This window comes from Helianthus annuus, chromosome 16, assembly GCF_002127325.2.
Source record: "Helianthus annuus cultivar XRQ/B chromosome 16, HanXRQr2.0-SUNRISE, whole genome shotgun sequence".
In the NCBI taxonomy this organism is placed as follows: Eukaryota; Viridiplantae; Streptophyta; class Magnoliopsida; order Asterales; family Asteraceae; genus Helianthus; species Helianthus annuus.
The window spans coordinates 102,434,104-102,450,164 of record NC_035448.2 but is presented as its reverse complement, the minus strand read 5'-3'; the positions used below and the strand labels follow the sequence as shown (position 1 = coordinate 102,450,164).

At 36.7% G+C, this 16,061-nt stretch overlaps 1 long non-coding RNA gene across 1 annotated transcript; it reads right to left on the bottom strand.

Annotated features, from left to right (window-relative positions):
- Positions 1–7,606: 7,606 nt before the first annotated feature.
- Positions 7,607–8,207, bottom strand: LOC110916967. Its single transcript, XR_002580169.2, has 2 exons — positions 8,085–8,207; positions 7,607–7,950 (listed from the first exon to the last, which is right to left on the bottom strand). It is a non-coding gene; the product is annotated as an uncharacterized LOC110916967 (long non-coding RNA).
- Positions 8,208–16,061: the final 7,854 nt, after the last annotated feature.

Below are 16,061 nucleotides of genomic sequence, written 5' to 3'. Positions count from 1 at the left end.
CACCAGGTGAGCGCAATCCCTTCCAACGTGCCAGTGGCATACTTGGCCCTGCGAGCCTCAGGGCATTCGCACATTTCAAACACTGACTCTAGTTTCTCAAACCAATGGAGGAGTCCCACTGCTCCCTCGGTGCCACTGAAAGTACTTGGACGACAGTCCATGAAGTTCTTGAAAGTGCAGACAGGTTGCTGCGCGTGTTGACCTATTGTGTATGAATAGGACAAAGTTAAATACGAGAGTTAATGTAGGATCTAAAGATCCTAGTGTGAGTCTATACTGCAGGGTATACTACCTGCTTGAGCAGCTGCAAGTGCCGCAGCAACTTGAGCTTGAACGAGAGCCTCTAGCTGGGCTTGAGTCATGTTAATTCGTCCAGACATGATCTTCATAGCAAATGCAACATGAGTTAGAGAGGTTCGCGAATAGAGCGATGACAGAAGAGTGTAAGCACATAGGGGTTCTCATGTAACGACGTATGGTAAGCAATGTAATCTAGCATACTACGAGCAAAGTTCAAGCAGTTCTAGCAAGCAGGCAATAAACATAAACCTTATTACCTAGGATGTCGAGTCTTGCACGTGGAGCGAAGCGTCGTTGTGGATCGTTGAGAGCACTGTTCTGGTTATAGTCTGGTTTTAATAAAAACGTTTTCCCATATTAAAACCTAGTTCTCTATAACCAATGGCTCTGATACCAATCTGTCACACCCCCAAAATCCACACGCGGAGTACCACCGCTTGGGAGCGTGACTGACCAGGATCAAGCCACTAATCATATTGAACAATATAAATAATTAAAGAAATTCATAAACCCAATTCAATACAATTGATGTTCCAACAAAACATAGTTTAAGTAGCGGAAGCATGTAAGTAACCCAACATAGTTAATAGTTTTAAATGTCATAAAAGTTCAACATAGTAATCACGATCCTTGTCCACAACGACCGCGCCTCCAGTACAAGCTCCATAAGTACCTAAGGTCCTGCAAGGCATGCAGCAGAGAGTCAACAACTAGTTGAGCGAGTTCACAGTTAATAGTTCAGTAATAGTATAGTGTGAGTAGTAAGTTCGTTCGTTATAGCATATATCGTATTTCCATCGCGGCCTCCCAGGCAGGTATGCGAAGATGTTAGGGGATGTTCATCCCAAGTATACTAGACTAGGTTTATTTGTATCGCGGCCTACCAGGCAGGTGTGCGAAGATTAGTATGTTTAGTTCGCGGCCTTCCTAAGGCAGGTGTGCGAAGATTAGTAAATTCCAGTTCGCGGCCTTCCTAAGGCAGGTGTGCGAAGACAGTCATAATATCGCGGCCAACCCTTGGCAGGTGTGCGAAAGTCAGTTCAATAAGTGTTACTAGTCTAGTCGTATCTTATCGTTAGACTCTATCAGTTGAGTATGTACAACAATTCATCAAATCCCATTACCACCCGGGAACCCATGCCTTGGCTGTGTGAACTCACCTTGGTTTGCTCGGTATGCTAAGTATGTGCTTGTAATTAATCAATCGCGTCCTAAAGTATGCACGTATTCATAATCAGTTTGAATTCATACAGTTCACGTATAAGCATAGTCAATGATCACCAAGTAGTACACATCACTAATCAACATCACACAAGTCATGCATAGTGTTTAACATCAGTTAGTTAACTCAGTTACACTTAACAGAATTAAACCAGTTTACTGTGCAGGTTTTCCAAGTTGGCGAAACAGAGGTTGGCGAAACACAGGTTGACGAAACACAATGTGTTTCGTCAACTACCCTTTGACGAATCTAATTTCTATTTCGTTAAGGACCCTTGGCGAAACACAACTTCTAATTCGTCAAACATCCTGTTTCGTTGACAAGTCTGTTACTTCATTAGTCAGTTACGTCAATCACGCTAATCAGTTACAGTTTTTGCAGGAAAACCCTAATCATTCTAGGACAGCCGTCACAGTCATGCAATCATCATCAGTCACCGAATCAACAAACCCTTGTACAAGAAACGTAACTCAGAAATCATAATCAATAACGTTTAACAACACCAAACCGACACGAGCATCGATAATTCTAGTTCTACCAAATCACGTAATCACATCAACTCGATCAGTTTATCATAAGTCCCCAACCCACATCGTGTTTCGCATAAATCTATGCAACTGATCATTCATGTACATACGAAATCAAGATCACTGTATTCAATCATTCACAACCGTTTATGATCCTAAACATGCCTACACAAGACTCGGTCAAACAAGCAAATCATGGTATCAAACATAGCACGAATATGAATCGAAAAATCATGAACACATAACGACTAACCGAGTAAGTGGAGAGATGAGTTAATCGCTAGCGGGTTTCGGGAACACACACACAATTGTCGTCTGCGCACAGGAGCTCTAGGGTTTCTGTTTTGCTAAAGTGTGGTGAAAGTGGTTCTTCCGTCTAACATATACGTGTTTTAATGGTACTGGGCCCTTAATGGGCTTGACGAATCATATGGGCCGGCGAATCAGACCTATTTCGCCAAAACTGAAGTTGACGAAACACACTTCTGTTTCGTCGGTGGGTTATTTGGCGAATCAACTTCTGTTTCGTCGAGTGATTCAGTTTCTAAACAACTTATGCAACTTAAATTTCTAACACATAACAAGCAAACACAATTCGTTTCATTATAACACAACTTGTGCAGTTACAAGTCAACCAAGTCAAACAGTCAAAGTCAAAGTCAACGTGCATTTAATACAAAATGAAAGTCAAAAGTTCGAGTTGTCACAATCAAATTGGCAACAAAAGGGAAAAGTCAGGGACCCAGACGCAAAAAAAATTATTTGGACTAAAATGGCATATTTGGACAAAACTCAGGGACTAAAATGGCAATTTACTCCAAGAGAATTGAAGTCTAGTTATAAGTTTGTTGTTGTATAATGGGTTAAGTTATTCTATAAACGCTCCTAAAAATAAGAAGTGTACAAACACACAATGAATGGCACAAGATGACACAATGTCGAGCAAAATATAACACAATGCCGAAAAATATAACACAATGTGGATGAAAAGAGAACGAGTAACAAAAAAGACACAATAACACAAATATATAAAAGACACAATGATAATAAACAAAAATTCTAAAATCTAGAACCTGCAAATCCAAAAGTGTAAACCTAAAATCTCACATTGTAGAGTTTAATGAGACGGTTCCAATGCCACTTGAATGAGGTCAATCGGATTCCGTTTAAATCACGTAATATCAAAATATTTAATCAAATGAGAAATCCACTCTAACAAAGCTGGCCAACTGCACTTTAAAAGCTAAAACACCTTTTGTGTGTAATTACGAACTTTTTTTACCTATGGGGTGGTGGTTCATTGGTAAAGACAAACTTTTTAACACCTAATTTAGGAAGGGGGAGGTATTGGATTCAAGTCCCACAGACAACAGGAAATAAAATAAATTTGCTAAATAATTGTGATTTTTTTTTTGTATTAACTACTGTGTATAAGAAAATGGGTACAAGAGAGGAGTATATGTAGTATCCACATTTACACAAACTACCCTATAAAAATGACTAATTACTAATGTATATAATATACCACTGCAAGCGAAGGGCGGGGAGTGATATACAACTTGGTTCGTAAGAAGACAAATCTTTTAGTCGGCAACGGTTTTGTGAACAACAACAACAACAACCGTACCCAGTAAATCTCACAAATAGTAAAGCTACTTATAGGGTCTGGGGAGGGTGGGATGTAGACAGACCTTGCCTCTATCCCTAGGGATAGAAAGGCTGCTTCCAGAGAGACCCTCGGCTCCAAAACGAACAACATGCCAACACACCAAGTCAAACAATATAGAAATTGCATACAACATCATTTGGACATAATATAATGTAAATAGGAAGCCACCAATACCAAGAAAGTGATCAGAGTGACACAATATACAACGCTTTTGTGAATAGGTCTGCAATTTGATAATTAGTTGATATGAACTGAGGCTTGAGTTTTCTTTAAGTCATTGTTTCACAAATAAAGTGTAAGTCAACTTGAACATACTTTGTTCGGGCATGAAAGATCGGATTGGCTGCAAGGTATGTCACATGTGGTAATGGGATCAGATTTTGTGTTTAACCCAAGTTCTTGAAGAAGCGTTTCTACCCAAGTTAGTTCGGCAACTGTATCTACTATGGCTTTATATTCTGACTCAGTGGAGGGATCTAAACAATTTTAAGTTTGCAGGCGGTCAAGGAGATAAGGTTATATCCCAAGTAGATTACAAATCTCCCCGTGGACCAATTATCATCTGGGCACCCAGCCTAATCAGCATTTTAGAAGGCTTGATTAGGAAACAACCTTGTCATTACATGTCAATGAAGTCTGGAAAATGAATGCCATAGATGTGTTGGGTGGCCTTTAAGTATCGAAACTGTATTTGGTGGCCGATCAATGGTTGTTAGACGGAGCATGAATGTATTGGCATAATTTCTTAATTTCAAATGCGACGTCTGGCTCGGAAAGGGTGACATATTGTAAAGAACCAACTATCTGACGATATTTTATAGATTAGAGAATAAAGGATTATATCCAAGTGATAAGACTTGTGAGGTGCTCATACAAGACGAGAGCGGTTTTAAGTGAGAAAGCCCTGCTCGTTGTAGAATTTCATAGATATACTTGCGTTGAGATAAGACAATGTGATGATCTTCGCGAATAATTTCTACTCCTAAAAAGTAGTCGACGTGGCTTAGAACCTTTAGGGCAAAGGCATGACTGAGTTGTTTGATAAGAGTGTTAACCACTTTGACATTGTTGCCTGTGACGATGTTGTCATCCACATAGATAAGCATGTATAGAATAGTTTTCTCTGAGTTGTATGTACAACTGGGAAGGACCAGTCTTGCACCCCTGAAAACCCAATTTTTGAAGGGTCTTAGATAGACGTTAAAACTAACCACGAGTTGCTTGTTTCAGACTATTAAGGGATTTGTGAAGTAAACACACATGATCCGGATGTCTGGGATCAACTAATCCCTTTGGTTGACAAAGATAGACCGTCTCCTTCAGGTTTCCATTTAAAAATGTATTCAGAATGTCCAACTCATGAAAAGGCCATTGTTGTGTAATGGCAAGATAGAGGAGTACTCGTATTGTAGTTGGTTTGCTAGAAACCCTTTGCCATAAGCCAAGCTTTGTGCCGAGTTACCACTCCATCTTGGTTTTTCTTTAACTTGCAAACCCACTTGCAATCAATAACATTAGTATTAGGTTTAGGAGGGACCAATGTCCATGTGCCATTTTTAACAAAAGCTGAGAATTCTTCGGCTATGGCATGATGCCACTCTGAATGTTGGTTTGCAATAGCAAAGGACATGGGTTCAGATGTAAGAGGAGACGAAATAGATATATGATAAGCATAAGGACTATAAGGAGTCTGAGGTCTATGATTTGGATGAAGATTTAGAGGATGAGTCCAAGGAGGTGGATGTGAAGGTGTAGATTGTGATGAGGATGAACTAGATGAAGAAAATCATGGAATTCAAATTGGAGGTGATTGTGATGGAAATTGTTGAGAAGGAGATTATGGAGGAGTTTGTTCGGAAACTGTGGGAGATGGTGTATCAAGGAAAGCAAAAGGGAAAGTTGTGATATTAGAAAAAGAGATGAACCTGTTAGGGGTTAGAAGGGAGACGATGCTATATGTGGCAAAGGGATAAATGTTCGTGGTAACGAGCATGTGAAGCTATGTGAATCCAATTTGTGGTCGGGTCAAAACAATGATAACCAGTATGAGAGGGACTGTAGCCCAACAACATGAAGGAATGGATTGAAAATCCATCTGGTGGGGATTGTAAGGATGGAGGTGAGGAAAACATTAACATCTGAAAATGCGTAGGAACGAAAAATCAGGAGAAAGATTGTACAATTGTTGAAATAAAAAAATACGAGAGGTTGTTTTTAGGGCATCCAGTTTATTAGATAAATGACGGTGTCAAAAGAAAAATGATAAAATTGTTGAGGGATTGAAGACTGTGCCATGAGGGTAAGGCAAGTCTCGACAACGTGAAGATGGAGACGTGCAATAATTCCATGTTGTTCACTTGTGTGAGGGCATGATAGTTGGTGAACAATACCAAGAGTTTTGAAAAATGAGGCCAGGGGGCAAAATTAGCTTCCATTGTGATTTTGAACACATTTTAGTTTTTTTGGTGTTGAAGTGGCGTTCACGCATGTGAGAAAGTTTTTGAATGCGGAGAAGACATCATATTTTGTTCTAAAGTAAAAATCCACATGTATCGAGAGTAATGAGCACACAGAAAAGGAAATAATGATGACCATAAAAGATATCATAGCAATAGGGCTCCACGCAGGAAATAATGATGACCATAAATGAGTTCAAGAAAATTGGAACTCGCGAACGTAGCATTGGGCAAAGATAGTTTTGATGATTTTCCAAAGTGGCAAGGAGTACACAAAACGGAAGATGTATTTGTAGTAACGGAAAGTTGAAATTGGAGAGCCAAAAGTGGAATAGGTGAGAATGAGGGTGGCCAATTCTTATATGCTATATGTCTGAAGAAGCACGAATAGTGGAGAACGCAGTCTTTTGAATAAATTTAAGTTGAGGAAGTCATATAGAGTAGACACTGTGTTCACTAGGACTGGTGAGAAGAATGGTACGAGTTGACTCGTTCAGAATAAAATAAGAAGAGTGAAATTCAAAGAATACGTGATAAGGGGACTGCTAGAATGAGAACCACTTCGAGTTGTAAGAACCGTGAGAACCACACTGTACGGGGCGAGCCGTGCGTGTAGTTTTTTACACCACAAGCTTGTGGTTTACGAGTTCCGTAAATTTACGGAACTCGTAAACCACAAACTTGTGGTGTAAAAAACTACACGCATGACAATTTTTTTAAAAAATTTTTTTTACGAATGTGTTTATAATACATGCATCTACGTTTTTGAAAGAAAAAATTGGTCCACCTCGCCCCGGATCAAGTAGTTCTCGCGGTTCTTACAACTCGAGGTGGTTCTCATTCTAGCGGCCCCCTACGTGATAATTTAAATAAAATTGTTGAACAGAGAGAAGATTTTTCTTGATTTCAGGAATATGAAGGATGTTAGAAAAAAATAAAGTTTTGTTTGTGGAAAATAATTTAGAGGAACCGATATGTAGGATAGAAAGTCCTTTACCATCACTAAGATATAGCAAGTAGTTGCCATAGTAGGTCTCAGAGTTGTCAAGGTTGGATAAGTAAATGTGAATTATAACAATAACACAAAAGTTAATTCCAACATGATAAATAAATTAATATTTGTGAATAAAGATAAGTAAATGTGACAACTTGTGTTAATAACATAAAATTAATTATATCATTATTTATATATTATTATTGTATTAGCTAAGTCTAGTTAAATTATTAATAAATCATCAAGTAAATCTATATATGTAGAAATAAACAAATAAACATGAATTATAACAATAACCCAAAATTAATTATATATATATATATATATATATATATATATATATTTAAATGTTTTAATTTTAGACAAACTAGTGCTTTCAACCCGGCACGTTGTGCCTGAGATTAGCAGGGATTCGGTTCGCTGTGATTCATGGCGGTATACACTCGTAAAATTAATATATTGTACAAATCTATTAAATGAAATTGTTACAAATACATAACTTCTAAATAGCTACAAATACAATAACTTCTAAATTGTTACTAACTCCAACCTTGTTATGCATCCACCCTTAAGAAACAGACGCCCAAGTTGAAACCTTGAGTTGAGAATCACAATTTTTGAACGGTCCTTCAACGAAATAACACCTAATTTAGCGGATCGTACTGGAATTCGGAGGATTGATGGACGGAGCTTTTCCAACGGTTAGCTGGCGACAACTTCTAACCACTCTTGAAGCGTCTTCAAGGCGTCGATGCATGCCCATATAATTTTTGATGACATAACTACAATCAAACAATAAACTTGTAACTTCTCACATATGAAAGCGAGTGTTATTAACATGATAATGCTACATAGATGACTTAATGACTTGAGATACATTATACAGTGATTATGATGTGCTTAGTTCAGACATAACCTTAGTGTGTTGCAAGTAGATTCAAGAACCACCACCAGCCTTTGCAGCCTATGTGCTACTTGTTGTCATAAAGGACTCCCAAAGTCACGCTATCCGTTTTGGATTAATAATTATAAATTTAAATCTGAAAAAATACAAGATCCAGAATATATCCACACAACATATAGAAAATAAATAAACCAAATAAATATCGGTTGTCTTTGGGTTCAACGATTTAACTCGTCAACACGCCAATCCAACGTGATTAACAACACTAACTTAGTTGACAGTGAAACTAATTATCTTATGTTTAAACTATAACTTTGGTAAAAAAAAAAAAGTGCCCCTATACTTTAACTCCATCTTTTTATTGCCCAATATAAAGGGTTAAACAAAAATAAAGCAAGTTTGGCCATCATTATTGAAGAGCTCATGTCACCCCAATATGTAACTAAAATCAGATTAACGTTGAACTGGATAAGTAATTATGATTTGAGTTGTTGCAAGGAGTTGGGACATATAAAGTTTTATATATGTGATATGCCAAAAGTGAGTTGAGAAATTGAGACTGATCCAATTTAGTAGAAACATTACAAATCTAGCATATATGGTCTTCAAACTCAACTAATTCACAGTTGATCATATCTAGGAGCTGCAATAATAATAAGATCCATGAAGTTTTTTTCACAAATGAGGATTAATGTCTGATCTTTCTTCAGTAGGTAAGAGCTTAGGACATTTTTAGTCAGAATATCCTAAAAATTAAGTTAGTTATGCAACAGCGGTTAGAATTCAAATTGTAAGAAGACTTAACTTAAATACCACCAAAACTAAAGAAATTTAAAAACCTAACTTGCGTATAAGAATGAACCAAAAACTCTCATCACCACCCGCTACCGACTCTTTGATAGAAGAAATTAAACCTCAATCAACAATTGCAGAAGCCGACGCATCAGCCATCCTCAGCTCAACACCCACGAACACTACAATCACCGTAACACTGTAATAAAAAGTCGTTGTCGAAACCCTTCTCGATCATCTATAGATCTACCAAAAGTTATAAAACCCTTATCCACCCCCAGCCGCTCTCAATCACCTCTGTTCCGCGGGGAAACAACCAAATAGGAAATTTGAACAGCTAAGATGGAAAATAAAGAGGCAGAAAAACGCACCTGAACTCTGACAATAACTTGCGCTGTCGCATTCCAGCGGCCGGGTCGCGAAGCAACTCTAACGCCACCGCTTTGGGGTTTCATTGAACGGCCATAGATAGAATGGAACCAATGCCCATGGAAATCTCTGTTTTGATCTGAGATGGTGGCTGCGGAAATAACCGTTTTGATCTGAGAGGGGCGGTGGTCATGGGATGTTGGTGGCGTGGTGAGAGAAATAGAAGAACAGGTTTGTTAATGAGATGATATTCTCATCAACACCACGTGGTTATGGGTTTGGTGATGAGGCAACCACCTCTAGAAGGTCCAATTAGCACTCATCACCACAACATTAACAAATGAATAGTTGCCAGGAGGGTGCTGGAACTATTCATTCTGTTTTCCTATTAACAGATACTAATTAATAAAATTCATCCAATAAATTTTTACATCAAGAATTTCTATTTATCTTGTATTTTTATACAATATAATTAAATTTGTAAAAGACTTAATTTGTTTTATATTTTAACTAGTACTGTTATTGTAGATAATCTACCAAAAGTCATGAAATTTGTTATAAACATTCCATGTCATATATATTCTCTAAAATAATTAGAGACAATATTTGTAAAATTTTATTTTGATAAAATTATATTCTAATAATTTTTCTATATAATATAACATTATCAGATTTCATAATAAATCCATATGGTGTGCAAAAATTACACAAACTAATCTAAGATGATAATGAACAATATTATTGGTACGTGTCGAGTGTGTACGGATTTTCACTATATTTTTAAGTACTTTTTACTCTTTTATCAAGCTTTATATTTATAAAACACGATATAACACTATCACTCTCTACAACACGCTAGGGCAAGTGCACCCATCGTTGGCGTAGTATAGTGATGGTAAGATACCGAGGTCGTCCAAGGATACAAGAGCTTTTAATAACGGTTTATCGTCAACGTCTAATTGACCCAAATTTTGAGAAAAGGATTTTAAACAAGTAAAAATAAAGAAAGAAACTAAAATAATAAAAGAAACAAATAAACTAGAAAGAATCACTTGGTTCTGACTCATCTTTTATGTATCCTTTGATGATTTCCGCACTTTGGGTTTTCTAAAAGATTATCTTAGTTATAGTGGTATGTCCCTCTTTTGGAGGCAACGCTACCCTCAGCCATACTGGTCTGAGTCAGCAGTGATATAGTCCCGCAAGGCCGGAATATTGAAAGGTAATTAAGTAAGTTATTAATGCACAATGTGGCATATCTCTATTATGGAGGCAAAGCTACCCTCGACCATATTGGTCTGAGTCAGCAGGGATACAGTCCCGCAAGGCCAGTTTAAAGTTTTAATAGTAGTTTATTTATAAGAGATTCAAGCGGTTCTTACTTCCCCCGCTTTGATGCTATCTGCCTCAAAGGAAGCCCTAATAAGCTTGAATCAAGTCCTCGCAGGATCTATACACTGAACGAGGCAAGAATTTTACCCAAAGAACCCTTCTAACCCCCTTCCAGGCAGTTAACGCGCTTTATATAGACCGTAAAGACACGAATGAATGAATGAATGAATCAACGAAACATGAAGAGATGATAGAATAAAATTCATTTTGAATATAAAAAACTATTTATTAAAGTCATTAATACATACCCAATTAAAAAATGACCAAATGTTGAAAATCAAAAGTAATACATAAAAGATTTTGTCTTCACCAATTGATGTAAGAGATTAGCCAAGCATGGCCATAGTTTGATGAAAGCTCATATTATCAATCTTGGATCCCGAGACTACTACCCACTCTAACTCTAACGATTGTGTTGGAAGATGATGGTGTTGTGGTGGTGGAAGCGAGAGAAATGGTTTGCCAAGGGATGATTTGCAAGTGAACCAAGCACCTCTATTAATAGCTGGAAACAGGCGGTTCACATGGCCCCGTGCCTGGTAGGCACGGGCCCGTGTCCTTCTCCTTCCCTGTCTTCATTTAATACATTTGTCAGTCCAAATTCTCACACGGCCCAGTGTGTCAACGACACGGCCCCGTGGTCCTTGTACTTGCTGTACGATCCAAGATTTGAAAATCTAAGAGTTGACCACGACCCGTGTTCATGAGACACGACCCTGTGTCCCTTATCTGTTTCTGTTTATCTTTTTCTTCAAGGAATCTTGAGTGGGGCACGACCCCATGCTATGCAGGCACGACCCCATGCTTTGCTTCTGTTCTGTTCATGTTGGTCTTGGGGTGAAGCTTTGAGGGTCGGTATAGTGTATCAACTTTTCTTCTTCCGTATTTATGCTGGTTTTCGCCGTTAATTTGTTCCTTTTGTACATATAAAGAAACGCACTTTTTCCAACACTAGTACTAAAGAGGGTTGTTTTTATACCTTATTTGATATAATTTATATGTTGCATTTGGTGCATGTCAAATACCCTCACACTTGAATCTTTGCTTATCATCAAGCAAAACTCCTTAATATTGCTTACACACCCAAATGGAATAGGTAGAAAAGAAGTTTTTGGGTCTTACTTGTAGAGTGTCGAGAATCCAAGTCCTTTTTATTCTTGTTTTTATTTTATTTACAATCTTATTCGGCATTATTTGTTTAGAAATTTTTAAGAAAAATAAATATTTTTGGGCATAATATATCTTTTAAAATTTCATTTAGCTATATATACATTCACATACCTCACAAGTCATCACTCAACACTCTACCGAAGATGACTTAGAAATGGTAGGGTTTTGGTTAAGGGTAGGGTAGGGTAGATTTATCTAAGAATGGCTAAATGTGCAAAATGTCGGTTTCTTTTTAAAGTTTATTTGTGACTTTATGTATTTTAACTAAATGCTTATAAGCAATAAATTTGCTTATTTATTTCAAACAACTAGAGATTTTTTTAATTAAATAAAGTCAAATATTTTGCATATTTTCAAAAGAACCGATTTTACTAAAATAAAGGAGTGTAAAAAAAATAAAAGACGGTTTTTGGGTGATGGTGTTTTGTGGGTTTTGAAATGAAAGGTTTATGCTCAAAAGGGTTGATTAAGGGGAGTTTTGTGGGGAGATAAAATAGAAAATAAGGTTGAAAAAGAGTTTATGGTCCTAATGCCTTAATCATGTACTTAGTTGGATTAGTCGGTAAGGACCGGGCATGTATTGTCTTGTCAAGTTCTGAAAAATGAGCATTTAGTATGGATATGATATTTGATGCTCGGTAAAGGCTCAAAACTCACATTTTTGTGGGAAATGGGTAAAAATGTGAAAATGTATATACAATCAAATTTTAAAAATTTGCCATGCCTTTGTATTAATTTTCCTTATATGGTTCTTTTTATCACGGCGCTATCTGCTGTAAATTTATAAAAAAAAATAACTTGAAATCTTTTAGAACTTAGTTTTCTAACTTAAACTATAAACAAGAAAAAAATTGAAAAAATTGAAAAATATTTAGAGTTTTGTGTAAGGCTTGTTTTAGGACAAACAAATTCATGCTCCCCCCCCCCCATTTAAATTACACATTGTCCTCAATGTGTCCAGAATCAGTTAGATTAGATAAATGTATAAATGTGGGTTAAAAACAACAAATTGTTTCAAAAATCAGACATTGGACACGGGGGCGTGTCTCAGAGGCACGACCCTGTGTGCAAAGTGCCATTATCAGAAAACTTACAAAAGAAAGACACAGGGGAGTGTCAAGGGGGCACGACCCCTGTGTTGCAAGTCCAGAAAGAAAAAGTTTCAGCGACAAGGAGGCACGGGGGCGTGTCTGAGAGACACGGCCCCGTGTGAGGCTACTGTTTGTTTTTTAAAACAGAGGTTAAGTTGTCGGGCCTCCTGGTTCGGGTTGAAGGAGTTGTGAACTTGGTGGATCCAATCGTCCCAAGGTACCTATAAGCTTAGACACACCACAACAACAACAATCTAACAAGAAAGATAAAATCCTAAATTACGAATGTTAAAAGTTAATAATCCATCACCACAAATATAAAAGAAAATTGCAGAAAAGTAAATTTCAATATCATTTGAGAGGAAGTTTGGATGTATGGATTCATTCTCCCATAGTTTTTCTGATGCTTCTAAGGACGTGTTGGTAAGTTTTCCTATTTTAATCCAATACATTAAATGTTATTGTACTAATTAATGATATACTTTAAAATTTACTGTACCTTTTGTTGATTTCATAATAACGTTTATATCTTTTTATTCAGCTAATACCCAAGGACTTGGTTAAAATCAGTATTGGAGCTGGTAAACTTAAAAAGTCATTTAAGGTTTATGTGAATCTGTGGGACTCTTTTGATGTACTAATTCAACCGGATCCTTTTCGCAATTGTTACATTATAACTTATGGATGGGACAAGATTTTACACTACGTGGGTCTGCGTATAGGAGTTGTACTTGTTTTAAGATACGTAGCGGATTACATCTTTCAGCTTACTGTCTTTAATTTGAATGGATGTGAGATTGTCGTGCCCAAAGCTGATGACAGTCTGAAAGGTGATACATCCTCACCCAAATTACAAGTTGCTCCAATTGTTGAAGATATGGATCATCGGTTGGATGTTGAAGAATCCAGTGACGAAGATTTTGATAGTGATTATGTTGTATCCGATGAGTCGTCGGATGATGGCGACGATGCAGATTTTGATGCTTCTATCTCAGGTTATGAAGCTGATCCTGATTTATATCCCATAGAATTTGTATAGGACTACCAGCAACGATTTGTAAGTTTGTTCTCTTATTAATTTATGCCTCATTCTTTAATTGTTAAATGTTTGTTACAATTAAAAATTTGTTACTTTTCTTAAATACATTATTTATTTGTTATTGATTATTGTTATTTTATATTTATTTTAAGCGTCTTAATGCGAAAGTGGCATTGTTATCAAGGATTGACATGTCATTGAAGATGACAGTTCAAAATCTGAATGGAGTTGATATTGTTGTTAACTTTCGACCAGAGAAGCATGGCAAGAGATTTAGATGCGTGGCTTGTGAATGGCCCAAAAAGTTCACCAAGCCCAATCGTATCCACATAAATATGAAATGCAAATTTGTTTACTCTACAAACAAAGCCAAGCTGATCTTAAAGAAAATCTACAAATAGTTGTGGTTGTTGGTACTATCATATGTGAGATGAAGTTATGTGATGGTGATGTGTGAAACTTATATATTTTCCAAACTTCTGAATATTTAAATTATAATCATGTATGCTTATCTTCGTAGTTATATTAACTAAAACTTATTGCTGTACATTCATTATATTTTAATCAGATCTTCGTGATACATCACAACATGTTGGTGATCGACATTTAGAATCGTATAAAACGGTAAAAGCTTCCTTTCCAACAGTTCGAAAACTGAAACTATTAGCAAGGCGCAACGAATTTATGTCCGATAATTGTCATAAGCTCACTTGAATTACGTTTTCTTATTATTAAAAGATGCTACAACACAACCGGTGAGATAAATGCTCAGAGCATGTTTTCTAAGTTATGTGTTGCATCATGTTTTCTGATCGCTCATGGGAAAGAAATCTAAAACTTAAAATTAACAAAATACTCTACAACCTCTGATTACAAATAACAGTCTTTTGAACGTCTGCTCCTACCAAAGGGATAGACTCAACATCTGTTTCACTAAAGTCTGCCAAACCCAAAGGTCTGTTGAAGACAAAGTCTGTTGAAGCAAAGTCTGTTGAAGAAAACAACCTCTGCTGACGAACACAAAGACTGTTGAAGCAAAGGTCTGCCAAAGAGAACCTCTGCTGATGAAGACAAAAGGATGATGAAGCTAAGGACTGCTGTGGATCAACAGATCATGTAGTTCGACAGAGGATCTTTAACAGATGATGATCAACAGATGATAAGGTCTGTTGAAGCAAAGTCTGTTCAACAAATGCTAATGTAACTCAGATCCTAATAGTGCTTAGGCCCTAGCAGATGTTAGGAGTCTGTAACAGTGCTTAGGCTCTAACAGATGTTAATGTATCTCAGATCCTAACAGTTTCCCACTAACCAATTCATTAAATTTACATTCATTTACTAACAATAATATACAACCCCTACTCCTTGTGCAATACATGAATATCAACAATAATGCATAATGACAATAATATATAACAAAAAAGGGTCAAATTTTGATGTTTCAAATTGTAGACATTACGTACCAAATCCATCAGTTTAGATGCTTCAAATTGTAGCCATTACATACAAAACTTTTAACCACAGTAGGTTAAAACAACAATTAACAAACATAAATAAAAACCACAGGGAGTCTTCAAAATAAGTGGTTTCTACTTAACTCTCATAAGACATGTTTTTCATAAGCATCTAATTGTTAACCTTAGATAGCTTCTTCCGGGTTCTTCTCACATTAAAGGATAGCTCACCAACATTTACAACTTCAACATCTTGAACTGTTTGCTTTCCATTCAGACTTGTTCCAGAATCCTATTCGAGTTCAACGGCTGAAGAGTCGTCCGTAACAGAGAAAACATCCTTGCAACATGCCACACCCCAACCAATGGCGGAAACATCGGGATGAGACGAAGTGTGAAGATTGCTCGAGATATCATAACGCTAATAATTGTGACAAGTATTTAAATAATCGTTTCATTTCATTTCTAAAGAATCAAGTACAAGGTTTTGAAACAAAGTACAACAACATGAATAATAAAATGATACAATACAAATACGATTCTTTCTAAGTGTGTATCTAAGCATCCTACTAGATTCCATGCATCGTCAACATCCACCTGTAACATGTTAAAATAAAGTTCAATGCAAAAGCAAAGGCGAGTATACAAGTTTGATACGTACATATCAATAGATAAGTTTGAA